The sequence below is a fragment of the Alosa pseudoharengus genome, unplaced genomic scaffold (assembly GCF_046254945.1).
Source record: "Alosa pseudoharengus isolate Yale_2024_CS ecotype anadromous, Long Island Sound unplaced genomic scaffold, YU_APseudo_1.1 YU_APseudo_1.1_scf_4, whole genome shotgun sequence".
NCBI lineage: Eukaryota > Metazoa > Chordata > Actinopteri > Clupeiformes > Clupeidae > Alosa > Alosa pseudoharengus.
Window position 1 is genome coordinate 43,618,813 of NW_027468774.1, and position 27,196 is coordinate 43,646,008.

General features: G+C 44.9%; 1 protein-coding gene across 1 annotated transcript in view; it reads right to left on the reverse strand.

The window, feature by feature from the left end:
* gcgra (glucagon receptor a) overlaps positions 1-26,647 on the reverse strand; it is a 57,447-nt gene extending 30,800 nt beyond the window's left edge. The window contains exon 1 of the mRNA XM_076266477.1: positions 26,447-26,647. The gene's annotated coding sequence lies outside the window, so the exon portion shown is untranslated. The remainder of the gene's footprint in view (positions 1-26,446) is intronic.
* Between the last annotated feature and the right edge of the window lie 549 nt (positions 26,648-27,196).

Consider the following 27,196-nt stretch of genomic DNA (forward strand, 5'->3'; position numbering starts at 1 on the left):
AGCGGGGGGGCTACAGATCAAAACGAAAAACGATGGTTTCATGCTATCCATGTGGGGTTACATGCCCACCAAGTTTCGTGTACCCCGGTCTTTCAGTGTCCCGGGACTCATTGACGGAAATTTGGGCATGCGAAAAAGAAAAAAAAAAAAAAAAAAAAAAAAAAATCTGACTAAACCTATATGACCGCCGCTTCGCTGCGCGGCGGTCATAAATAACTGAGATGTAGGCTACTCTGTTGGTCTGCTCTTAGTTTTACAGTGAATCCTATGTAAAGGTTTGAAAGGAACTTCAGCTTCAGACTTTCTCTTGGGAAACCAATCCTGATATTTTTTCCCCCTGATCAATGATCTGTTTTCGATATTTTAAAAGGTCTGTAGGCCAAAACATGATTCACCTCTCTTTGACAGAGTGGGCGAGTCCAAAAAGTCGCAACCCTACCTGAATCTCCCACAACTCCCCTCGTAAGCTTGCAGGTCACCCGCAGTTATGGGTCATAAACCAAATATTTTAATGATATTCGGGTCATTTGCGGGCGGGTCAGTTAAAATTAATTAAATATATATTTTCTACAAATAGGCCTACTTAAAATATCACGAGAAGGCTAGCATGAATACAGTAAAGCATCAATACAGTAAGTCAACAGTAAAGAAGCTGAAGACGCGAGTTAAAATAATAAAGACACCCCTTCAGGAAAAGCGATATAGGCTATGGGAAATATTGGGAAAAGTTCTTAAAGAAGATGACAGTAGTACAAGTTATGGTCTATGTAGGCCTACTTCTTGCGAAGCCATGCGTATGACAGCCGAAACGGGCAGCCTGCAGGAATAAATATTATGGCACAAACTACACAGCCATATCTACCGGTATGTATAGGTTCGCGCATGCATAAAAGTTACCTTAGTTCGTTGTGTTTGTGACTTTAAACAGTGGATGTGCTTTAGTAAAGCTTTGTGCTTCATTCAGCATTATAAACCAGTTCTTACGCTAACGTTTTGACCAGCAATGTATCTCTCTTGCCTGCTACCTTGCCTCCCCATTTCTATTTTCGAAAGAAGTATGCCATGGCCAAATCTTATCCTAGTGTTCTAATCCTTGGTGGTTGCGTGCGTGCTTGCTCTCTTATTCTCATTCTCTCTCCTGCGCAAACATTATGTCCTGCATGCCTGCGTGTAGTTCTACTGCATAAAGTTTCGCAAATAAATTAGTTGGTTTTACAGAAATGGACTACTGCATGCAGGCTATAACCAAAAGCACACATTTTGTAAATAAGCGGGTCGGATCGCGGGTCGGCTATAATTTTGTCCTAATTAATATTCGCGGTCCGAGTTGCGGTCAGGTTGATTAAAATATCGGGCGCGACCGCAGGCCGCTTGTGACCAAACCCGCGCAACACTGGTTTGTAGCCCCGTGTGTGTGTATGTGTACTTATGACATTTGCTGGCCGTTTTAACCTTGTAAACGTCATTTTTCGACCAGTTTTATTTGATTCACGTAGGGGGGAGGGCCTAGGAGAATTTTTTTGAGCCGGGGGGGGGGGCCCCTGGAAAAAAAAATTTGACCAGGGGGGAGGGCCAGGCAGAACATTTTTAACCCGATCGTCTGGCGACCGGCCCTCCCCCCCGCTAAATATCGTACAGTCCCTAATGTAGCTGGCTAGACCATGTCATTGCCACACACACAAGTGGGGGCAGAATTGGAAATGTGTCATAGAGTGTCAATGCTTGGTTGATTTGGTTAAAAAGTCACAGGTTAGGTTATGGGTTATTATTGTAATGATGCTATTCATAAATAATGAGCTGTAAAGTAACTCAGACTTTAACAAAAACAAATTCGACTAATTATCGTTATCGTCAAAATCACAAAAAATATCGAGATATTATTTTTTGTCCATATCGCCCACCCCTAATGTGTATGTGTATGTGTGTGTGTGTGTGTGGGGGGGGGGGTATCCAGAGAATCCAGACGCTCTTGGCTTGGCAAGGCCCCGTGCGATGAAATCACATGGGATTTATGTGTCTGCTGTGGTCCTCCTGACCCTAATGTGCAAAGCTGCGTCATTGTTTGAGGGGAACTGCCGTGGCTGTAATCCATCGGCTGCCTTACGGTGGTGGGATTGGGAGCGGATGAATATGGAATGTGGGGAATGAGATGATGGGCTCTGACCGGACGGATGCAGGACCAGACTGGAGGCAGCTGTAGAGCAGACCGAGGAATACACTAGAGCATGCTAGAATCTGCTGTTATGCAATTGCAAGTACATACATTTGAATCTATGTAGCAGGATTTAGGTGAACATCTTCCCTGAAGATATTTGTGATCAATGCCTGCTACAGACAGCAAGTCTGAAGTTAAAATAACTTCTTCTGCTATTCTGTATCTAAAAATACAGCATTTGGCTCTTGGCAACAAACAGACTAAAAATATGATGCTTGACCATTGCTGACTGGAACTGACTGTCCAAGATGTCACGGAATGGGATGAGAGCATTTTTCACACATCACATCAGCAATCACAGGCTGACACACCGCCGTAACTGACGGCCCCCTACTCCCCCGTGCTTTTTCAGTCACGTCAGAGTAGCTGCTTCTCAATCCTCCGCCTCGGTCACTTAACCGACAACAAACGGCAGTCACCATGGCCGCCGTTCCCCGCGGCAACAGACTCGAGTGGTTCCCCCCCACTACGCGGGGATCCAAGCGACTCAGCGGGACAGGTAGCTTCTGAGCTGATAGGAGGGTGAAACAGAGTTGACGGAGACGGACTGTCCTGCCTGTCCTGCCTCTCCTGCTCAGACATTCCTGCTGGCGTGCTGCTGCTGCTGCTGCTGCTGGGTTTGCTGAGGGAGAAATGCTTTGGGGTAAACCAGGCAGTTTCTTATCACCAGCACAGGGAGAGATTCATGATATGGGGTGATATGTTCTGTACATGCAGGTGTGCACTCACACTCACCCTTCCACACATGCATGCACATGCAAGAGAACATCTCACGCACACATACATGAACAGTTTAATAGATAGACAGATGCATACCTGTGCACACACTACACAAAAACTATGTTGCGCACACACACACATATTTTTTTAAGAACTTACAGTACATCATCTGTCATCCTCTCCAATTTAAAGAAAAATGAACACATACAAAGTAATACAAACGCAGGCACACACAGGCACAACCACACACACCCCCCCACACACACACACTAGAAAACACCCTTTTCCATGAATTTCAATGACCAAGCACAAACAAGAACCATTGTGGGGACTGTGTGTTGGCCCAACAAAGCTCAAACATTGCCCACATTTTTAATCTGCATCAGCTGCATTTAGAAACAAACCACGTCAACCACAGTTATGTGAACCCAACACAGCAGAGCACTCTATCAGCCTGTCCTATGACACTCTATCAGCAAACTCCCTCTGCACAACCCATACTGTCAACAGTGTCCCTGACAAATCTCCCTATCAAACCTCTCAATAACCTCCACCACTGGAGAATGGCCCTCAGGCCATGGATCCCACTCTCTCTGTCTCTCTCTCCCTTCTGTGGCCCTTCTGAGATACAATCAGGACATGTGTTCAATCTTTGTTCTCTTAAATGGCCCCATAAATCAATCTTTTCTCGGCTGCAGCTTCTGTTCACGAGTTCATGGACGTGCCAAAACATCGAGCTCTGCACCGACCCTGCACTGCATCTTATCACCGTGTCAAACCTATTCACACCCGAGCCAAAGATAGATTGAGACCACACCGCAACACACCACATCACACCACACCACACCCTGTTCAGGAACAGATGCCAGAGCAGGAAACAGGATGACAAGGCAGCGAGATCCATTCACAAACTCCACTATCTCACTGGCAACAGTGAAAGAGAAACCATGTCAATATTTAGCTCACAGCTGCATTGTGGCAATGGGAGGATATGAGGCGAAGATAGGGAACACAATTGCCCTTTAAACTGATTGCTCTTCAGATAATCTTATTGACAATCGCAATGCTTTGTACATGTACCTGAGACGCCAAATGACATTCTTTTATGATAACTGGACAAAGCCAGGCTCCCAAGCCACGCATGGCCATGAACAGGATGTTCTTTTGACATCACTGTCAAAGAGAGGGGAAATGTCCATATATCTAAGTGACACTAAAGACACGGGCTCAATCAAAGCATTCCCATAAACACTGTGTGTGCAGTGTCTGGAAACAGAATTATGTTGGCCAACCATCATTTCTCAGAGCTGAGACAAATGAAAGAGTTTGTTTAGAGAAAATGTGAGGAAACAGTCTGGAATGATGAAAGTGAAGAGTTGTAAAGAAAGCGTGTGTGTCCAAGTGTGTGTCCAATCCAAACGACTGGGCTTTTTTTTGTTGCTGTGAGCAGAGACCCACCAACACTAAGATGGGAGCTTAATGAAGCTTCCTGGTCAGGTCACGTCAGATGGCACCATCAGCATTCTACCCTGGCATCTCTCTGGAGCTGCTGGCAAAGTCGTTCCCATCCCCCGGAGGGGCCCAGAGTGGCATTCACCCAACGAATTCTCATTACCGGAGACATCACCCCAAAGGTGCAATTTAGCATTTTTATTGAACACAAATAAGACAGAGATTTCAAACTGCAAATCACTGGCTGGCTGAGTATTTCATGCCCACGACACCAAGGCAGGAGAAAAGAGCGGATAGGGCAAGTAGAGAGAAGGGGTATGCAGACTGGCATCTGGTTGGGGCAGGTAGAGAGAAGGGGTATGCAGACTGGCATCTGGTTGGGGCAAGTAGAGAGAAGGGGTATGCAGACTGGCATCTGGTTGGGGCAGGTAGAGAGAAGGGGTATGCAGACTGGCATCTGGTTGGGGCAGGTAGAGAGAAGGGGTATGCAGACTGGCATCTGGTTGGGGCAAGTAGAGAGAAGGGGTATGCAGACTGGCATCTGGTTTTAGATGTCCTGGCTCAGTGCCAGGAGAGTGGAGTGGGCACACAGACTGGCGTCGCGTTCCGTCAACGATGTGCCCGTCTGACGAGGTGGCAGCAGCAGGTGCAGGACAGAAGTGCCTTTCTGCCTGAGTGGGCAGGGTGAGGGTGTATGTGTGTGTGTGTGTATGGAGGGGGGGGTGTTGGTGGGGAAACGTAACTTCTTTCTGCCCAATTTTCCACTGTGTCAGTGCCCATGGATGGCCTTTTCCCGTCAGAGTGGTTGACGCCACGTTACGGAAAACCTCCACTTTGAACAAACTGTAAGCTTTTTTAGGCTTGGCTGATCATGTCTGTCTGATCATGGTGGTAAAAAAATTTTTTTTACTTAACTTCAAGGTTTTGGCAAAAAGTGACAGGAAGAAATGTTTGGCTGCATGTAGTGTACGCTGTAAAAAGCTTTTGCTCAGGTGATCAAACGGTCCTCAGGTGAACACCTGATGGTGTTGGCTCCACGCTCCCATCTGAAGAATATATTTTTATCTGCCAGTTAGGTTTTGCAGAAACAAAATTCTACACAACATTTCACGCAAGCAAAAAGCATCTTGGGAGAATAACCAAAAAACTGGTGAGCATGTATAATTCAGCTGTTTTAAGATGTCTCTGGCTTCCTGCTCATTCTGATTTCTGTTGCCTCACAACCCAAATTCAAATTAGGCATCTGTAATGCCAATGAATTCAACAAACTGCAAGAAGCAATTCTTCAAACTGTGTGTGCTTATGTGTGTGTGTGTGTGTGTGTGATTGTGTATATATAAAAACATCATTATCATAGAGAGGAAACTGTGCATACGTTTTTTTCAGGTGGTTTAATTTAATTACGTTATGTTGGTTTATTAAGTTTAGTTTATGATTTTATCTCCATAGGAACAATGCAACATTAACAAAACCTTATCACAAACCACTACTAATTGTGGCATGTCCACATAGCAACCATTGCATATGGAGATCAGAGTTCAATGAGGTTCACTGAATAAAGTATTCACCTCATGGGTCTCGTTAAGTATAGTGCTCTGCTCAACTGGATAACACAACTAATGTACAGTGATTAAATAGCACATACCTAGTGCACAAATGAGACATGGAAGGGTGCATGGTGTACTATCATCTTTCTAGTCATAAATGGAGAGGAAAACAATTAGAAATGTCACCTAAATCCCATTCCCTTTGGTTGTTACATTCGACAGCAACACACACAGCAATTAGTTGCGTTTGTTCTGACGGTGTGGTTACTATGGCTGAGGAGACATGCTCATTGTCTCATGTCATTTCACAGCTTTGATGCTGTCGTGCCATTTGCTGAGCCAATATTTAACCAGCCCTCTCCATAAATCTCATTAAATCTCAACTCTTTAGTGGGGGAAATATGAATGATCAACATGTCAGATGCTTTATCTGTGCAACGAGACAGAGGAGAGGAGTTCGGTGTGTGTGTGCCTGTTTGTGCGTGTGTGTGTGTGATTTTGGACTGTATAAAATGTTTTTTAAAAACAATGTTTTATAAAATGATGTGTATGATCTGTATTTTGTTATAACAACCAAAGAGACGGAGAAAAGCATGCTAGGGTCATGACACTGTAGACCTGTAAGTTTGTAAGTGCTGTTGAGAGAGAGAGAGAGACAGAGAGAGAGAGAGAGAGAAACAGAGAGAGAGAGAGAGTGCATCCTGCTGTGCCAGACCTGTCTACAGACTGGCTCTGAACAAACTCCAAATTGTGAGCAAGAGAGTGACTAAAATGACTCAAAGGTTAGCCGCTCCAGGGAGGTGCTCGAATGCCAAGAAAGTGTGTGTGTGTGTCTGTGTGTCTGTTTGGTGCATGAATATGTGAGTGTGCAGCGAGGGTGTGAGAGAGCCTGGCTGACCTGGTCCACAGGCTGAGGTAAGGGAAGTGTCCGCAACAATCTCAAGGTGTGAACGCAGCAGGGCCTGAACACAGCAGTGGGCCGGCGTGGGAGCAATCGCCTACTTCTACTCTAGATGGAGATGAGTTTGTCTTGAACTGAACAGCATGCATTTGTGTGAGATAGTGAGTGTGAGTAAGTGTGTGTATACAGTAAGTGTGTGTGTGTGTGAGTCAGAAAGTGAGGTTTATATATGTGAGCCTTCAAACTTCAAACTGTGTTTTTGTATATGTGTGTGTGTGTGTGTGTGTTTGTGTGTGTGTATGTATGTGCATTAGCATATGGGTGGGTGAGCTCAATCTCGTATCCTCTTTGATGTAGGCCAATTTAGTTTTTGTTCTTTTTCCTGTCAAGGCCTCCTTTGCCAAAATGTGATATTGTGAGGATGGTTGAGTTCAGTGTGCAGCCACCGCTGTGCTTTCTGGGCCTGCCCACTGTGTGGACACCAGCTGACCCCACGAGCGCTGCTCTGGGCTGCTCTGGGCTGGCAACGGTGACGGTGACAGCGCCAGCAACAGGAGCACTTCCTCTCTTCCCTCCTTCCTCACATTAACGCTGCATGACAAGAGGCCTCGCCCCGGCCTGCACGGGGGTGATGAAAAATTAAACGGGCTTGCTGACAAAAACAACATTACATGTACGAGTCACTCAACAACTCTCCTCGAACGAAACGACAGCAGCAGTTTGTTAGTATGTTAACCAGAAGGTTGCAGACAGTGGCAAAGATGGTGTCACATTAGGGACAAAATGACAATACCTTGCTTTCTGCAATGCTAGGAGGAAATGCAGCTCAAAAATGGCTTCAAAGTTTGTCAAATATTAATTTGACAAATACAGCCAAGGTACAAATCCAGTTACTTACTTATTCAGTAAACACGGACAAAGCATCCAAAATCATTCACACGAACAGAGACTTGACCTCTAAGTATACTTCTCCCACGTGGATTCACCCTTAGACACAACCTAAGCTAGTTTCCCCCTCTTTCTCCTTCGGCCTCATCCTCATTCTCGTTCTCAGGCAGACATCCGTCCCACTGATCCAGTTGGAATGCCTATGTGTGTCTCCCGGGAGCTGGCCCTTCTCTGCTCTGACCTGCACCGACCCAGCACCCATACACAAACAAACACACACACACACACACACGTGCGCGCATGCACGCACGCACACACCTTCCCGCGGGCCCCCTTTTCTCCTCTTCCATGAGTTCTCTCCAATGGATTCCAATAAATAACCACCTCGAGAGCAATCCCTGTACTTGCTTATAGTCTGTGTAAACAGATGAAGGTGGAAAAAGGCAAGGGGCGGTGGGCCCTTATGGACAGGACCCAGACACCTCTCATCACCCGCATGGTGGCCGTGACGTGGCGTGGCGTGGCATGGCGTGCTAGTTTAGGGGCCCGCTTGGCTGCTGGGGCCGCGGTGACTGATTTCACCACTCATCGCCCTGACATTTACACAGAAAAGTGTGAACTGGGCAAAAGGCCGCTAGTGAGGTTGGTATGGCGCATGCCAATGCCCCCTCTCTCTCGCCACGTTCCCCACATGACATGCAGCAGTGTGTGCCTGTCGTCCCGTCACACACCACCTACAGCAGTTCAGGCATATTACAGGGACAATTACACAACATGACCTTTGGACTGAGGGGTATGGCTTCACACAAGCGTTCTGTATACATACACACACACACACACACACACACACACATGTACAGTACAGACACACACACAACCAAAACAGCATACTCAGAACTCAAAATGAGAGCTCAGAGATTGAGCTTTTGGGTGCATGATTCTTTACACACACACATTTGGATGCTTGTACACACTGGGACAGAGCTTAAATGCTAAATGCTAAAGCTGAACCGGTCACCCAGGGCCACAGTACAGTTTAGTGATAGAGAGTTTAAACCTGAATGTTAAGGGCTTTACACTTTAAAACTTTAAACCACCCTCTGTCCCTTAGAACCTCTGAGCGACTCATTAGAGTCTTGCTGATAACAGTATGTTGTCAGACAAACACAATTATCAGATAACAAATATTTTGCCCTACTAAACCCCCCTCTCCCAGACCTGGTGATAAACCTGCATGAGCAGAAATTCAGATGAAAAGTCTTTCCATTCCACGTCTGCTGGGCACCGACTCTAAAAACTAAAAATAATAAACTTTAAATAAGCGTATGCCCATTACACAATACAACACCAATCCAGTGGCTATGCTTGACCAGCAAGTGACAAATCGCTTATACCAGCCCATTAAACTTACATCTTAACATAAATTAGGCTTTTCCTAAACTACTTAGAGTAATTCCAGCCTTAGAACACCATCTAATCCCACCCTGGAATGCAGTGGGAAAGGAAGCCAACGAGAGCGAGTGTTGAGTGCCATGTGAACTACCCGAGTGGGCACTGGTTCCAGCGTGAGGAGAGGCCCACGCGCACACACACACACATTCACACACACACACACACACACACACACACAACACACACACACACACACACCACACACACATATACCCACACACACACACCACACACACACATACCCACACACACACACACACACACACACACACACACCACACACACACCAGCGCCATGTGAACTAACTGAGTTGGCGCTGGTTCCAGCGTGAGGAGAGGCCATCTCAGCTGGCATGCTGCCCTGACTGGTGGACGGAGCAGTGTCCAGCCATGTGCACAGTGGGCAAAAAACCCCAAAAAATAGCTCAATGACACGAAATGTCAGAATGATTAAGAGTGGCATGCCTCAGCCGTGATCTCAGGAAGAGGGTAAATAATGTATGTTTCCTTTCTTTATAGTGCTACACTTGCATCGCATCGCATGTGTCAAATGTTGCGTGATGAGCTGAGAGAAGCAATGAGAGAGGAGGAGAGGGAGGGAGGCACATACAAACACACACACACACACATAAAGGATGAGGGGTAGATAAATAGATAAACAGGTAGAGGGAGTGTGAGTGACACACTAAAAAAGCAAGAGAAAAAGAGAAAGATGGGACCAAGAGATGAAGACGAGAGAAGAGATGAAAGAGATAGAAGAGAAAGGCATACAATGGAGAGAAGCAGGTTGGACGAAAGACAAGGAGTAGATCATCGCTCACTCGTGTTTGTATTCAAAGCGAATGCCAGCCTAATCCCTACTCTCCGTCTCAAGACCATCTCCTGGCATCTATCAGGCGGGCGTTTGAGCAACCGCAGGAGCGCATCAGGGGCCAGCCCACACCTCAGCGAGCCCACATACCACCTCCCAACATGGGTACAGATCGCCCGGAGCATTGGGTGGGGGCGGAGGGATGGGTGGTGATGAAGATGGAGTAAGTAAACAGCTGCTTCGGCAGCAATGCCATTTGGGAGAACGCGGACAAACAGCAGAGGGGGCATCAACTACGACCCCGAAAACACAAAAGGCTTGAGGTCTTTGAACAGAAAGCTGCAGAAAGCCGCTTTCTCTTTTCACATGCCCACGAAACAGCAGACGAGGCAAAATAGCGGGTCAGAGAGCCTGGTAAACATGGGGAAGGAGGGCACGCAGCCATTACGCCAGCCAGAGAAAACCACGCCACTCCACCCGTAACAGTTATGATAGCTGCCATTAACAGTGATAGAAATAATTCATAGATGCCACTGAGGAATTTCGCCGGAGGCCTCACGCCTCAAGCTGGGAGAGGGACAGATGGCAGCAATGTGCGTGTGTGTATGTGTATGTGTGTGTGTGAGAGAGAGAGTGGGTATGTGTATGTGTGTATGTCTGTGTGAGTGTGTGTGAGAGAGAGAGAGAGTGGGTATGTGTATGTGTATGTCTGCGTGAGAGGGTATGTGTGTGTGTGTGTGTGTGTGTGACAGGTCAGCACTGATATATGAGGATATTGCCTCTGGGAGGACACAAGAGCACTGCACAAACACTCAGCGATAAATCTTCTATATGCAAACACTTATAGGCACTTACAGACACTTTTTTATTCCCTCCCTCCTCTCTACCCTTTCTTGTCTTTCTCTCTCCATCTTTACTTCTGTCTCTTCCTCTTTCTTCTTTGATCCTCCCTCCTATTGAACACGTTTAGCTCCCTCCCTCTATCCCTGTTTCATCCACTTCTCCTGCCTCTCTTCCTCTCTTTTCTCGGTTCCACCCTACTGACGTTCAACACTTTTGGCTTTCTTGAGCTCGTTCTTTCTCTCCCTCCCACATTAATATAGCGTGTGCACACACACACATCCACACACAGTCACACACACACACACACACACACACACACACAGTCACACACACACACACACACACACACACACACATACACACACACACACAGTCACACACACACACACTGTAAATAAACATGTCTTGTTTATTTGTTTTTGTTTAAATATACCTGTTGTTTATTTGTTTTTGTTTAATTTCAATTCATATGTATAATTTATATTTGACTTAATTCCATAGAGTCCCGAAGCCATGACGCAGCTATGCCAAGGCAGCAATTTCACTGGATCTAAACAAATCAATCTACCATTAGAAATCACCATAGCGGTGGCTTTCTTAATCTATTTCAATAGTTTTACAACGTTTCTAAGACGTTAGTATATTTTTTGTACACTGTAGGAATCACATACTACAACATATATTCATACCAACACGATCAAATTCCTGACTACAGAGTTTTATTTTAGCATGGGTTTCCTCCGTAAAAGAGACCTGCATGTAACTTCACAGCATGCGGTTAAAATCCTTAAATTCACGGACGTGTTTTCGCTTTATTTTTTTGGCAAAACACGTCGCTCTTAACAGCCGCCAGTCTTTGAGAAGACGTGAAATATCCACTGGAATTTTGTTTCTTTCTATTACACCTGCCAGGGAATCCGTGTTATGTGGCTAAGCTGCTGCCTAGCAGGTAAACCACGTTTAAATGGATATATTTATTTTTATTAGCTAGAAATGATGCCACATGTCTACATTCAATGCTATTTATGCCACTTCGAAAGTTTGTTTAGATCCAGTGATTCTGCCGTCATGGAAACGCTACGTCACACTTCGGGACTCAATTCCATTGGTAGCCTACATAAGACATTCCACAAGGTGCATTCTAAGGCTTTGGCTGCATGCTTGTTATTGTCACTACGGCAACGGCATTATTTAGAATGCATTTACTTTTAAAGGAACTAGGTTACAGTAAAGTCTTGGATACGGTGCTACTTTGTAGCTTAGGAATAGTAACTCTTACGGAGAACAAGGCTTTCACAAAGAAATAAAGAAACTATCAGTACGCTACAACTGTCCGGCTGGAGTTTGCTACACACACACACACACAAACACATACTCCATCTTTCTTTTCAATCCTCCCTTCCTCCTCTTCCTCCATCCACTCTCTCCACCTCTCTGGTTTACAGGCTGAGTGGAGCTGCTTGGAGTGGTGGATGTGGCGGTGGGGTGGGGTGGGGCAGCGTGGTGGTGGCGGATGGAGGGCAGCAGGGTCTCCAGCTCCCGGATGGCTGCTCAGACACGCCACGCTCCAGTGCCCAGCATCCAGCGATGTCTTTTCATGAACCCTCATGAAATATGGATGGCCTGGGCAACAGCAGGAACCACTCCTCCAGTAGCTCAACCAGCACCAGGGAGAACCAGGGAGGTGGAAACCAGAGATGGAGGAACCAGGGAGAGAACCGGGGAGTGGAGAACCAGGGAGGGGACCGGGGAGTGGAGAACCAGGGAGGGAACTGGGGGGAAGAACCGAGGATGGAAGAACCAGGGAAGTGGAACCAGAGAGATGAGAATCGAGGATGGAAGAACCAGGGAGGTGAACCAGAGAGAGGAGAATCAGGAATGGAAGAACCAGGGACCAGGGAAGTGGAGGGATGAGGGTGGAGAATATGTTGATGCTCCTGCATCCAACTTCTCTTATACATCCTTCTGTTCAGGAGTGTGTGTGTGTGTGTGTGTGTGTGTGTGTACGTGTTACAGAGGGGTGGTGTGTGGTGGAGTGAGGAGGATGTCGCTGACTGGTGCTCTTACTGTACATCCATCCATCCTTCCGTCTGTGTTGCCCAGGGCAGTCGAAAGAGCACCAGCTGGGTCGGATCCAGAGCTGCACTGAGCGCAGCGGCACAGCTGAAGAAGCTTCCGGAGAAGTCACTTAGATTACAAACAAAGAGCGGCTTCTTGGTGTACTGCGCAGACGGCCACGCATTACTGTCTGTTGAGAGCCTCTCACGTAAATGGATTGAGGCCATTTGTCTCTCTTACAGGCCTGGTTTTGACACCCGTACCACCCACATTCTTCTCGTGTGCCTTCTGTTAACACTCAGCCTTATCTTTGCATTTCTCCCTTGGAGTAATGCACATGGACTTTCTTTATCTGCTCCTCTGCTCCTCACATAGACCCCCCCCTGCCGACGCCTCCTGCCCGCTCTGCTGTCTGACTATCAGTCTGTTATCCCCTTGTCTCCTACTTAGGCCAACACACACACACACACACACACTTATGACCACCCGGATGCTCATAGCCATAGCAACCCACGCATTAGGCCCAACTTAAGGAGGGGGGGGGGGTTTGCTCCCACCAGTATTAGGGGTAGAACTAGTGATGAAAGTGGAGTCACGTGTTTGTAACGCTCAGACAGGAAGCTGACAGAGTCGTGCAGTTGCCCTCTGTCCCTCGCGCCCAGCCGGGAGGAAAATGAATGGGTCTTCAGCCAAGCTTATCTACCAAATTCATCAACTCAACCAGCCACCACACTCATAAAAAGCTCAATGCTGCAACATTTAATCACGCCTCTGTGGTCACCCTTAGTGTTCAGACTGCTTTATGATGCAAAGCATATCTGTGAGAGGATATCAGCGGAATAATGTGCATGAGAGAGCCAGATAGCTGGACACACACACACATACAGTAGGTAGACAGATGGAGTGGAAAAACAGAGATGGAGAGAGAGATACCCGGGAGCTCTATTAGGTACAGCGGTCCTCCGGTGAGCTGTCTGGGGTTTCACTGACATTAAAGTATTATAAGAGTCACATCGGGCAGCTGGACTGCAGGTAAGCTGAGGTGAGCATGGTTATGAATCAAACGAGAAAAGACAGAAAGAGAGATTAAAAGAGAGAGAGAGAGAGAGCGGGAGTGTGTGTCCTCTGTACTAAGAGGAAGCGCGGAGCGATCATGCATGAGGCAAAGAAGTCTCGAGTGAAAGAGTCTAGAAGGCTCTGTTTGTTTTGGGGCTGAACTAATTAGCCAAGACATGAGCTGCAGCATGCAGTCTGGGCTAAACACAAACACACACACACACTCATAGACACACACACACACATCTTGTGCAAACACACAGAGACACACACTCTCTCTCTCCTCACACACAATCAGACAGACACATACATATAATTACACACAGACACACACACGAACACACACATATCATATTCAGACAGACACACACACTCACACACCTAGTCAGTCCCACACCGTCATGGAGACAGAAACGGAGACGTAGTGAGAGAGCAGAGGAGGAAGAGCACTCCTCCCCATCAGACACATCTCAGTGGCTCACCACTTCATAAACACGCCAAACCCCAGCCAAGCTCCCCACACACTTTCTGTCACCAAGCAATCTACTCAGAAAAAGCCTCCTCTAAGCCCACGCAGATACGCTGGTCCATGAGGTGGAGGGCAATAAAGCTGGGCTTGCAGGGGGATAAGAGCATCAAACATCAGGCAGGAGATGAGGCAGGCAGGCAGCAGTGGACAGTAGAGGAGAGGAGAGGAGAGGAGTGGGGAGGGGACCGCTGGCTTCCTGATCCTGGGGCCGATGTGATCCCGCTCCCAATCCCAGGCGGCTTACGCCAAATCCTGGGCGGGTTTCACACCCAGGGGGCAAAAGGGGAACTCGGAAGTCAGAGATCACTCATGTCACCACCTGAGAGAGTGAGAGAACATTCTGGTAGCTTGGGGATGGGGGAAAGATGTTGGACATTTTCCCTGAACACACGTTCTATGGTTCTTGTACAAATTCTCCTTTAAATTGATAACCTGTGCAGGCGCGGAAAGGTCATACACTCTAGCTCTCACCGTGGAATCAGACCCAAACACAGTCACCGTGGAATCATCATCCCCAAACACAGTCACCGTGGAATCATCAGACACAAACACAGTCAGGGTTACTGTATTTCTCTTTTTCTCTCTCTCACTCCTAATTCTCAGTCAATGCTTTATTAGTGCCCCCTCACATCCACAGCACACACACACACACACACACACACACACACACACACACGCGTGTGTGTGGAGCGTGGAGGCTGGAGAATCCCAGCAGAGAGACATTCCCTTCACTGTAAGCCCAGGGGCTTTGGCCACATGGCAGACCCAATATATAAATAAAAATATAAAAAAAAGACATGACACACTGTATGGTATGAAAAAAAAACAGTTCACTGTGTATGGAAAGAGCACTGACCGGACAGAAAGCAGGGTAGATGTGGAGAGAGAGAACTTAGAGCTGTGGGAGACCTGCCACATAATGCCAGATGCTTACTGTTACAGTAATATCCTCAAATAAAATCATCTTTCTAAAAGATAGCTTTTTACTGTGAAAAGATTGTTATTTCAGTGTTCTTTTTCTATTACTTTTACAGTAATGGCTTGTACCGAAGGAAGAGAGACTTTGTAATAGTAAGTAGAGGATATTTGAATATTTGTATGGTATAATGTATAGCTACAGTACTAATACATGAATGTAAAAATGATCAAATGAATAACTACTTGTTATCATTATTATTAATAGTTGAGCCAAGCACAACTAAGAAGCAGAATCCAGGGCAGCACACAGCACATTCATTCCTGGCTAAAAGAGTAAGAAAATGAATGGAGCGAGAGAGAGAAAGAAAAGACATGGCTGTATCGCTTCTTTACACCTCTCTCCTTCAAGATGTATGGTCAGGAGCAGCACTCTTATTTCTTATGGGAGGGTGCGGGGGCACATAAGTCCAGACAGCAGATCACAGAGTTCCGTGCCGCTAATGCACTGCGTTCTGTTCAGGCCGAGCGATGTTTTTCATTTCCCCTCCGTTTGCACACACCCCTGTTCCCACCACCACCCTTCGCTCCCCACGCCATCGTGTTTTTGCCAGTTCAGTTATTTTTGGGTTGGCCTCTCTGGAGGGCGCGATATAAAGCCCAGTGACACTTGCACTGGCTTACTCCCGCCTGTGTGTGTGTGTGTGTGTGTGTGTGTGTGTGTGTGTGTGTGTGTGTGTGTGTGTGTGTGTGGATGTGTGTGTGTGTGTGTGTGTGTGGATATGTGTGTGGATGTGTGTGTGTGTGTGTGTGTGTGTGTGTGTGGATGTGTGTGTGTGTGTGTGGATATGTGTGCTGCACTGGCTTACTCCCTCGCTGTTGCTGTTGCTGCACTGTGATTGCAGGAGGTCCAGTGTCAGGAGGAGTGTGAGTCGGCTTTCCTGCCGTTTTGCGCAACCCTGGCGTCTGGCCTGTGGGTGACTGAGTGACCCCAAGCAGGCCACAAATGGACTGATATCATCACCCATCTCTGACGCAAGCAGACAAGCTGTCTCCCCCCCCACCTTCTCCCCAATTTGTCGCTCGCCTCCCGTGTCACACATGGAAACTCAATTGACTCCACGGCCACTGCTTCGAGAGACAATCCCCTGAGCCCATGCAGAATGCACATGGTCATGTTTTTTCACTCCTCTCCGTCCAAACCCCCATTCACATTTAAAGCTAAGCTAATTTACTTGCAGTATGCCTGATGCCATTACTGTCTGCAGGGCTAATGGCTGATGGTCTAGTGTCTGAATATGAATACAGTGGAGGCTAAAGCTCTGGAGTCCACTTGGCCGAATCCGGTGTGGCGCTAGCAGGCTCTTTTCAGAGATTAAGATTAACACAGTTGGTAGCAGGGCATGTTGGTCAGATGCCAGGGGGGACAAGCTTAATGGTGGCCTGGAGAGAACAATAAGCCTTTTACTTAGAGTGGATTTATGAAATAAGCTGTTACTTGTTATTGGTTTAAAGAGACATTTATGAGATTTCAAATCTAATAATGTAAACGGCATCACACAAAAGCCAAACATGGAATCCAATTATAATGCATTTATTCCTTGCCAAACGTGTTTTACGCAATGTACCCTTATATGTGAAGGCGATCTCAATGCAATTGTTGAGAGGAGAGAACGTTTCAAGAGAAAAGGCTTTTGCACTTAGTGACGCTACACTATAGATTTGGAGGAAAGTAAGGCTTGTTGATGGCAGGCCATGACCTAGCCATCTCTAAAATGACTGCAACAATAGACAGACCACAAACACACACACACACACACACACACACACACACACACACAGTCAATAAGTAAAGGGATGAAAGAATATTCCTCCTTCTACCTACTGGCTATATACAACGAGTTGAATTACAAATAGAGGATCACTTTTTCTTGTAACATCACTGTATCATACCTTCACAAAACACAAACCATAACAATCTGTGTTAAAAAGTTATACCTCAAAGTCACATGACAAGTCCAAAGTCTCTCTATATGTACAAGATCAGGTCATTAACTGCTATCTGACAAAGAGTTAAGTTATGTGGCTGTGGGTCCACTACAGATACAGAACACTTACTGAGATTTTAATAAGCATGTCTATCAGTCTATCAGTCACTTTGATGGATTCATGAAGACAGGCGTTTGCTCCACCAGACAGTGCCCTGGGGATATCATCAACTGAATGTAGAGACATTTAGATTTCCACCAGAGATTCTTCTATGTTTCTCTATCAGGTCTGGTTTTCAAAAGTCTTGCAGACTTTGTTCAAAGGCTCCAAAAACCTCTTTGTCTTTCATCTTTACTGCTGTAAAGTCACCTAAATTGTTTGCTCCCTACCAAGTTATAAACCAACTTATGGTTATCCCTATAAGCACAAATATCCACTGATAATACATGAAATAAACCCATACAGTACGTATAGGTTTTACATTGTGTTGTCAGTCAGTGTAACCCAAAAAAGGACAAAATCCTGCCTAGGGTTTATGGGATTGGAGGAATCTGATAAATCCCAACTAGCCACTAGATTTCTATTTTAGGCATCTAATGAGGACAGGCCCAAGAAAAATCAAATGTCAGATCACCCTACATTCTCTAATGCCTTGTTGACATAAATGAAAGGGTTGATTGGTGATTTTTTTGGTGTTCAGGTCTTTAGTTTCAGGGTAATATCAGGTCATTAAACATCAACTAATGGGGGTGATCAAAATAATTAAACATGGGCTTTTACTGTACATTCCTACTGTAACACAGATTATTTCCAGATAAATGGATGCTGTGTGTGTGTGAGAGAGTGTGTGTGTGTGTGTTTGTATGTGTGCCTGTGTGCATGTTAGAGAGAGAGAGAAAGGAAGAGAGACTCAATACTTCCACTTTTACCAGTTCTCATAGTACAACATGGCCACCTAATTTTCCTCTTAATCACCGAAGACCTAATAAATGAAAGCAAGAGAGTTAAAGGGACCACACTCTAGAGGGCTCTTAATGAAAGCAAATCAATCCTTTAGATTTGACATTTATTCCCAGAATCCCCCTCTCCTTTTCCATCCACCCATAGTGTCCATTGGTTTACCTTATATCCATGTACAGTATGTATACCTCAATCTGCTGTATACCTCAGAGACACTTTTTACCCAGTCTTGTTTCAAAGGGAATTGTCCTCCACCTTAATCAAAGTCTATTTTCTATTGCCTAAACTGACAATTGAATCCACTCGTGTTGCGCTCAGCGATCCAATTTCAACAGTCAGCTTGTTCAAAACTAGCTCCAACTGTTCCACTGCCTAACCATAGTGAACAATAGGAAATCTGCAACTTGCCACTGGTCAATGTGATCCCTGCCTTAATCAAAACCTGCTCACTGCAGAGCGGGGATATATAGCTGGGCAATGAGATGTTCCACTTAGACAACCTGCTGTAACAATTGAGATCCAGCCCAATGAAAAGCCCTCAATCTGGCCTGCTTTCTGCTGATGAGTACCAACCACAGGAAGTCCTACTCAGGGCATCTGCATTTGCTTGGTGTTTATCTAAAGTGACCAAGTGAAAGTGACATTGAGTAAAAGGTTGCAACTGCTTGGCATTCATCTAAAGTGACCAGTGACTTTTGCTAAAGTCACTGCAAAAAACTCCAACTCTGAAGGAAGGAGGCACTGTGAATCACACAGGAGGGTGCTCTGTATCAAACAAACGGAGCTCTTCAGCCATTCAGACTCAGGTCAAGAGGACTGGACGGACAGTGGCTGAGAGACACAAAACAATGTGAGGATGCTTTTGTTTATCTCATCATCAAATGTTTTTTATTTGTATTCTCCTCTTGATGCAGTTAATCTGTCCTGTCAGAGGGGGCATTGTGGCATGAAGGCAAGATGACAGATGCTCTTTGACCTCTGGGCAAACCCAGGGACGGGCAAAGACTGAAGAGAGGATGGATATGCTGATAGAGCACAAGAGAAAGAGAAGGAGAAAGAGAGAGAGACAGAGGGAGAAAGAGAGAGAGAGGAAGACACAGGGTCTGAGATAAACAAACAAGCCAGAGAGATAAAGCAGAGAGAGAGAGTACGGGAGAGAGAGATAAATACAGAGAGAGATAAAGTGAGAAAAGAAGTGATACAGGGAGAAAGAGAGAGTGCACAAAAGAGAGAAAGACAGAGATAGAGATAGAACCCTCTGGCTTGCATGTGAGCATTCGTGTCCTCATCAGGAGCTCCCATTCCCAGCATGCGTGTGCAGTGTGCATCTTCCCCCTGCTCTCTCTCCCCATCTTTCCATCTCTCTCTCTCCCTTTCTTCCTCTCTCTCTCTCTCTCTCTCTCTGTCTCCTCATTGACTCACACTTAATCCAAGCACACACAAACCTCACCAGACACAAATAGCTTGCATGCCTCTCTGGTACTTTATTTCATTTCATTCCCCACTGTATCCAATTTAGTTCCCCCAACATCAGGGGCAGAAATGGTGCGTCGCTTCCTTGCCCCCCGGAGCAGAAACAATTGCCCCGCAGCCCGAGCGAGCAGACACCAGACTTGCAGTCACGTCAGCTGCGTTATTATGTCACGCTGGGTTCACAGCTGCAGTGGTTTGGTGCCCAAATGCCATGAACTGGCAGTTCTCCTCAAACATAAAACAAGCGCATATGCTACTCAAACAAAGTTGTCTGTGCCCTTATGCAACTAAACAAACTTTTATTTCTTTGTACAACCAGCACTCTATTTTTACTTGTTTGTTTATTTGTGTTTTGCACAATGCTGTTTCCAAAACAGTTGGGACATTGTGTATATGTGAATAATCACAGAATGTGACAATCTACCAATTAGTAAAGCCATATTGCAAAAGGAACATACACAACATATCAAATGCTGAAACAGACATCTTATGTGCTATCTAATGAAAAATATACTGACATTTTTATTTTTATGCCAGCAACTCATCAAAGTTAGTGGCAACAAAAGGCTGGAAAAGTAAAAAAAAACACAAGGAACAATTCACAACTAATTAGGTTAATCTGAGGCAGAGTATCTCAAAAGTAAAGATACAAGGTATTCATTACCTATACTTTTGGAAATGGGGTTGTATTTAAACAGGATAAACAAGCACATGCACACATACACAAACACAACAAAGAGAGCATTTTACAAAGAAGCAAATGATAGCTGTCAGTACTCAATATTAGGTGAAAGAGCTCGCTTAGTTGAATTCAAAAAGCGTAACAGAATTTAACAACCACAAATCCAATCATTACACCACTATTCATCTTTGCTCTATTTTTGGCTCTATTTTTTTTTTTTTTTTTGCAATACAGTGACTACAGTTATTTTTTTAGCTTTTAATTTTTTAGTGCAAACAGCGGAAAGCTATTGCATTAGTGGCATAAGAGCCTGCTGACCCTGATTGTAGACGCAGGTACAGTAAGGTGATTTCACTGCTGGATGAAATGACCTATTTGAAAAGCCTTTTATTGAATGAGCAGGTGAGCATCAATCATACACTCAAAGGACTATGGAAGTTCTTACACTAACACACACACACACACACACACACACACACACAAATACACACACACACACACAGTTGAAAGAGATTTAATAAACTTGGGTTCTGATCTGGTTAGCACAACATGCATAGAACACAGGATGGAATTGACATGAGAGCGGAAGTGGATTCAGGCGGAGGAGTCGATGCAAATCGAATACACCATTTACCACCGCCAGCGGTCAGAGGCTTTTTATAGTCACACACGGCCAATCGGACGACGTGTAGAACACACTAAACACCTCCAAATAGCGGCTTCACGTGCAAGCTGTAGCACTTCAAAAGGAGAGTTGGCACAAGTGAACACAAGTGAACAGAAGGCTACTTGACCCTTACCTGAACCCCACGCGCTTTACTGCAATCAAAGCAGCGTCAGCCAACATGATTAGCACACTGGCCTGAAACACGTCAGTGCCAAACCATATTAACCTATCAGTCACAACAAGTCAGCACAGCTGTCATGTTCCTTGCACACAGGTGTACCCTTCCACTGGGTAACACTTATTGCATTCTTGTCCAGTGTGTGTGTGTGGGCGTGCGCGTGCATGCAACGTGTGTGTGTGTGTGTGTGTGTGTGGGTGTGCGCGTGCATGCAACGTGTGTGGGTGTGCGCGTGCATGCAACGTTTGTGTGTGTGTGTGTGTGTGTGCGTGTGTGTGTGTGTGTGTATGCGTGAGTGTGGGTGTGTGTATGCGTGTGTGTGTTAAGGCAGAGAGAGAGAGAGAGAGAGAGAGAGTAGTAAAGAGTGCAAAAAAGGAAAAAGCATTGGCTCCCCTCTATCTCTCCCTTATCGCCACTATGGCATGTCTGCACTAGGGATAGGGGTAGCAGGACTATTGATACTGGGGCTATATATAGGCCCTGTCGCTCCGCTCACTTTCTTTCCCTCTCTCTGTTTCTCTCTCCCTCTCTCTCTCCCTCTCCCTCTTTTTGAGGCTGTACCGGTGGATACATTGGTAGCCAACAGAAGGAGGTCCTCCTTCATCTTTGCTGCATCACTCCTGTGTTATTGGCAACAGTGTGAGATACCAGTCCAACCCTACCCTAACTTCAACCCCACCCTACACTCACTCACTCTGTTCTTCATCCCAGTGGGGTACAGGCCTCTTGTGAGGGTTGGGGTGATATACGGCACTTTGCACAACAAACAATATTGTCGTCGTCAAGCTATACTGAGATGTCAGTATAGCATTTATATTGTGAAGGAAATAACTTTATGTATGCATAAAAATGTATGACAATAAAATTAAACAAATATTCACGTTGCTCTGTGATCCACGACATTATCCCTTCCCCCCTGGCTTTCTGCATCTATTGCAAGATGGGTTATTTTGGCACAAAACCCTGATTGGCAAACTGGAGCAGGAGAAAGCAAACAGACCATGAGTGTTGGCTCTCCGAGTGTCACCTCCTTAATGGAAATGGAAACCTAACATAACTGGATATGTCTGATATGGTTCTAAAAGTGTGCAGCAGAGATTTGAAATGTAACATGAATCTGGCATTACACTTTAGTGAATAACAAAACCACTTACACTTTAGAACCATATTAAATGAAACTTTTTTTAATAATACACATGCTATATATACACAAAAGCATGTACTACAAATTTAATTCCAATTACAAATTTAAGATGTTCTTGTGAATTTGCGCCTAATCATATACATCACACACCATGACCAACCATCTCATAATCGTTTTTGAACATGAATTCCTTTCCTTTTCCTTACCATCTACCACAACAACAAGTCTCTAGTCTGCTCTACTCTACTCTAGTCTACGTCTCTAGTCTACTCTACAAGTCTCTAGTTCTTATCTTACTCATCTGGGTTTAAAGCAAGTGCCTCACCAGCCCTAGTGCATCATGAGTAATATGGGTATTTCAAATTTGCTTATGGGTCAGGAAGAGACACTGTTTATGTTTTCAAGTAAGGATGAGGTGCTAATGGCTGACTTCTAACCTCAACGTGATGGCAACATTTTACCACCAATGAGTTCCTCAAAGTCTGATATGTCACTGAAAGAGTAACATAATTCAGCACAAGACTGCACATAGCCTTTAGCCTTGTCTTTATGCTTAAATGTTTGTGGATCCACAGCATCAGTTGACCCTTGCACTTGATATAACCAAATTCAGGGCATTCTGTTTCATCTCTCCAAAGCCCTGTTGGCTCTGAACTTAAAGGAAAATTCCGGTATTTAGCACTTTGAGTCCCTTTTCTGGTTTGTTTTGGATGAACTAGAGTGGTGGACACCAAAATTTTGACGATTGGTCCTGTCTCGACTTTTCTGACTCATTTTGGATCGCCTTTGACTACTCAGAGTGGCTACCAACAGGCATGCTCAAACATGTCCTAAAACAACCCTTAACATTCGTTTTCAAAACTGTGCAACTCACCGAGTGGTTAGTGGTGTTCGTTGATTATTAAAATCAAATATATCGGCGCAATGTATGATTTCCAGCCGTCTTATTTGCTATTGTGGAACTATTTTTTCACAACCTCACAACCGCGTATAAACTTCCGCTCAATATTTGAGCCTGAAGCATAGACGGTGGCGCAATAATATCAACGTGCAATGAGTCTTCCAACAGAAATCAATGAGATTTTACAAAATGCCAAATAAAACACGACAGAAACTGTATTTCGATACTCTACTTGTTTTTGAACATCAACAAACACCACTAACCACTCGGTGAGTTGCACAGTTTTGAAAACGAATGTTAAGGGTTGTTTTATGACATGTTTGAGCATGCCTGTTGGCAGCCACTCTGAGTAGTCAAAGGCGATTCAAAACGAGTCAGAAAAGTCGAGACAGGACCAATCGTCAAAATTTCGGTGTCCACCACTCTAGTTCATCCAAAACAAACCAGAAAAGGGACTCAAAGTGCTAAATACCGGAATTTTCCTTTAATGTAGACTTGTCTCCTGCTTGGTACCACTAAACACAGTGCCGAGTGTGTCTCCATATAGACAAGTATGACGAGGCAATTATGCTTACAGTAAACTGGCAGAGCTGCAAATAATATGTGATGATGCCTTTCATAATGCTAAGGAGGAGAGGGAAGCAAGCCCACTGGAGGATTTCCTGAGAGAGCTTCCAAAGAGAGAGAGAGGGCTGCCTGAGAGGCAATCCGCCCCGATCCCCCGTCTCAAGTGTCAAACCGGAGGAACATCATCCAGCCCCTAACAAGCAGACTCACTGTCTTGGATTTGCAGTAAGTTTAAGTTATAAATATGCACTGCCATTACATAAGCTCTGAATATGCACAATGCCTCCTGTCCTTCAGGTCAGATGTGCAAAAAGTCAATTTGTGTGTAAAAACAAAGCTGGGGGGGGGGGGGGGGGGCGGCAGATAAAGAGAGAGAGATAGAGTGAGAGAGAAAAACAGACAGACACACAAACACTGAGAGAACGCTGAAAGCATTAGAAACTAGAAGGGCAGACTTCTGCCAAGGCAAATGCCCTATCTAGTAATGCTAACGAAAGGGAACCTAAATTCATGAATCTGCCCTGGGTTCTTCCTTGACCCATCCACACCAAGTTCTATAAAAATGCTTTTCTGTAATCCTGCTGACAAAAAGACAGACAAACAAACCACTCTGAAAACAAAACATTCTTGCCAGCTTCTGTATTCAAAATACACAGAGCTGGGACGGCTGTTTCCAAACCTCTTGTCTTGTGTATTGTTAACAACAGCTCCTCACAGCCATACCATAACAAAATGGAGTTTTTCATTCCATTATTCCTTGGAGTGCTTTTTTAATTGATGATGGAGATGGTAGATGGTTGTGTGCAACTGACTGACAGTGACAAACAATTTCAGTGTGTCCTATACCACAGTTAGACCACAGCCTGCAGTAAATATAATACTGAATAGAGCAATGAGCCAAGACAATCCTTTTGATGATAATATACAGGGACCGCGAGGAGGACGATGTAAGCCTTAGTATTTCAGAGGGCTTGATGGTCTTTTGGGCCCCCACTGCCGACTTCAAGGCAGCGCTGCCATAACTAGCCTCGATGACACCAGACCCTTCTCAATTGAGAGTGGGTCTGGGAAAGGTTCATTGACTTATGACTTCCAGCAGGAACGTAACTAGCAGTGAAATTAAACTTAAATTAAACTCTTACCCAATTGTTTCAGAAGTGTAGCAATCTTGTATTTTAGATACATTGGAAATGGGCTTTAATGGCCTCAGACCTGCAAAGCAAATCCCAAATTTGCTAAACGTTCCTGTGGGTATTACCAGGCTTATACCTAACCCTAACGCCTTCAAGGCAGCACTGCCTTGAATATTGCTGGAATGCAACTACAAGGCCGTCCAGTTTATGTTAATGACACCTCCACCAATGACTGCGAAATTCCCATAATCACATAGACGCGGTGCCATATGGATGTTTGTGCTTTAGAGTGTTCAAATAAGTCGGTATAGCCTATAAAATGAAGTGCATAAGCCTGAGGTTCGCCACACCTGTTGTTTCATTCCTCGAATCATCGTAGGTTTTTTTCTGAGCACGTAAAACCTTTCAATGAATTAGGAGGGTCTTCAAATTATTGAGGAATCATTGCTTATAGGCTACTGTAACCCGAGGTGATAACTCACAATAGTGTTAAAAGAAAGTTGACGGGCAAATGGCGTAACAGTGGAATAATCCATGAATTACAATTAGTTTAACGAATATTACGCGGTAAAACGAATTGTCCACATATTTACATTTGCTTCCCCATACACAGCCCTCAGACTGCTGAGCAAGCGGACGCCAAATTCACCAATGTAGGCTACGCGATACGCGGCGAACCCGCGCGAGTCTTTCGGATATAAATGCCTCGTATCGCAGACATTATCATAGAATGATACGAATATCATGCTTACTGATATAGCCTGCTGCAGTAATTAAAATACATTAACAATTGACCATTGTTCACACAGCAAAATTATTAAGACGAGGGCGCAAAGCTGCTGTGTGGAGTAGACTCAGAAACTTACAAAATTCAGATTAAATAAGACAAAACTCTTAACTCTACCAATGCACTGGCCAAAATTATGAAAACTAACATGACAGGGCACTTTATTAAATTAAAAGACAACATGTGATATCATTAAGTTCGATTTGGGTAGCAAAGGGCTATTTCAACAACATTTTTTTTTCTATTGGAGTAAGTCTGATCATTTACAGTTTAATAAAGTCCCACAAGGCTCAGGACCATGTCAGGATGCATTTTAATAGATTATGCACCCTATCCTTGATTATTTGCGATGATTGCATATTTGAACTGAACCAAATTACGCTACACATGCAATTTATCAGAGTCAGATCCACGATTTTATTTCAGTACAGAAAACTCTTCACTCCGTTACCCTGTAGCCCACATAGCAATGTTCTTATTTAGACACTTATGATTATTTGAACTGCACATTAACCTTGAAAAAACAGCAAACGTAATATACAACTAAAAAACACTTTTGCAACGGACAAAGATCGATACCTTGGAAGGCTTGAAGGTGTTCTTGAGTCCTCAATCCCTACTTCGTTCATCTTCTGATGAACGACATGAGAGTGGCTGATGGTGTCCTCGAAGTTCAAACCGTGTAATCCAATACCAAATAGAAAGAACAGAATACATTTAAAGGACAAATGAATAAATGTGCGTCTTCTTCCTGGCCAGAATTGCTGCACCAGACATGCAGTAGGCGCACGAATAAGTTGTGACAGTGGGACGCGCCTTGTGGTGTGGTGCGCGCTGAGCGCAAAGGGGAAATGTCTGTTTGGGTACATGACGTCAACATTGGGATTGAACAACTATCAGACGGGAATGTTTGCTGTTGTGCAGTAGGCGCATGCAAAATACTTTTTATGTTGTTGTTCATATGCCGTTATCTTTGCTGATAAATGGGATATACAGTTTCTTCCTTATTTCAAATAATCAGTCCAAATATATAATCTATGAATAAAACGGAAATCAATTCAATACTACCAGAGGCAACATAAAGTTTATTACAGCCCACGGTGGGCACTGTGATTGGCTTTTTTGTTACCGTTGTTGATTTTACATTCACCTCTTGTGACTCACCGTTGGGATTCAGACACTGATTCTGAACGTGTACTAGTCCCTGCGCTCATAAAACTTGATCCATTTCTCCAAGAATTATTCCAGACCCGGACATCTTACAAGATGCTTTGGGTCTGAATCTCTGTGCTAGCCTGGGGTTGGTTTAGCCTGCATGGGAGGTCTACC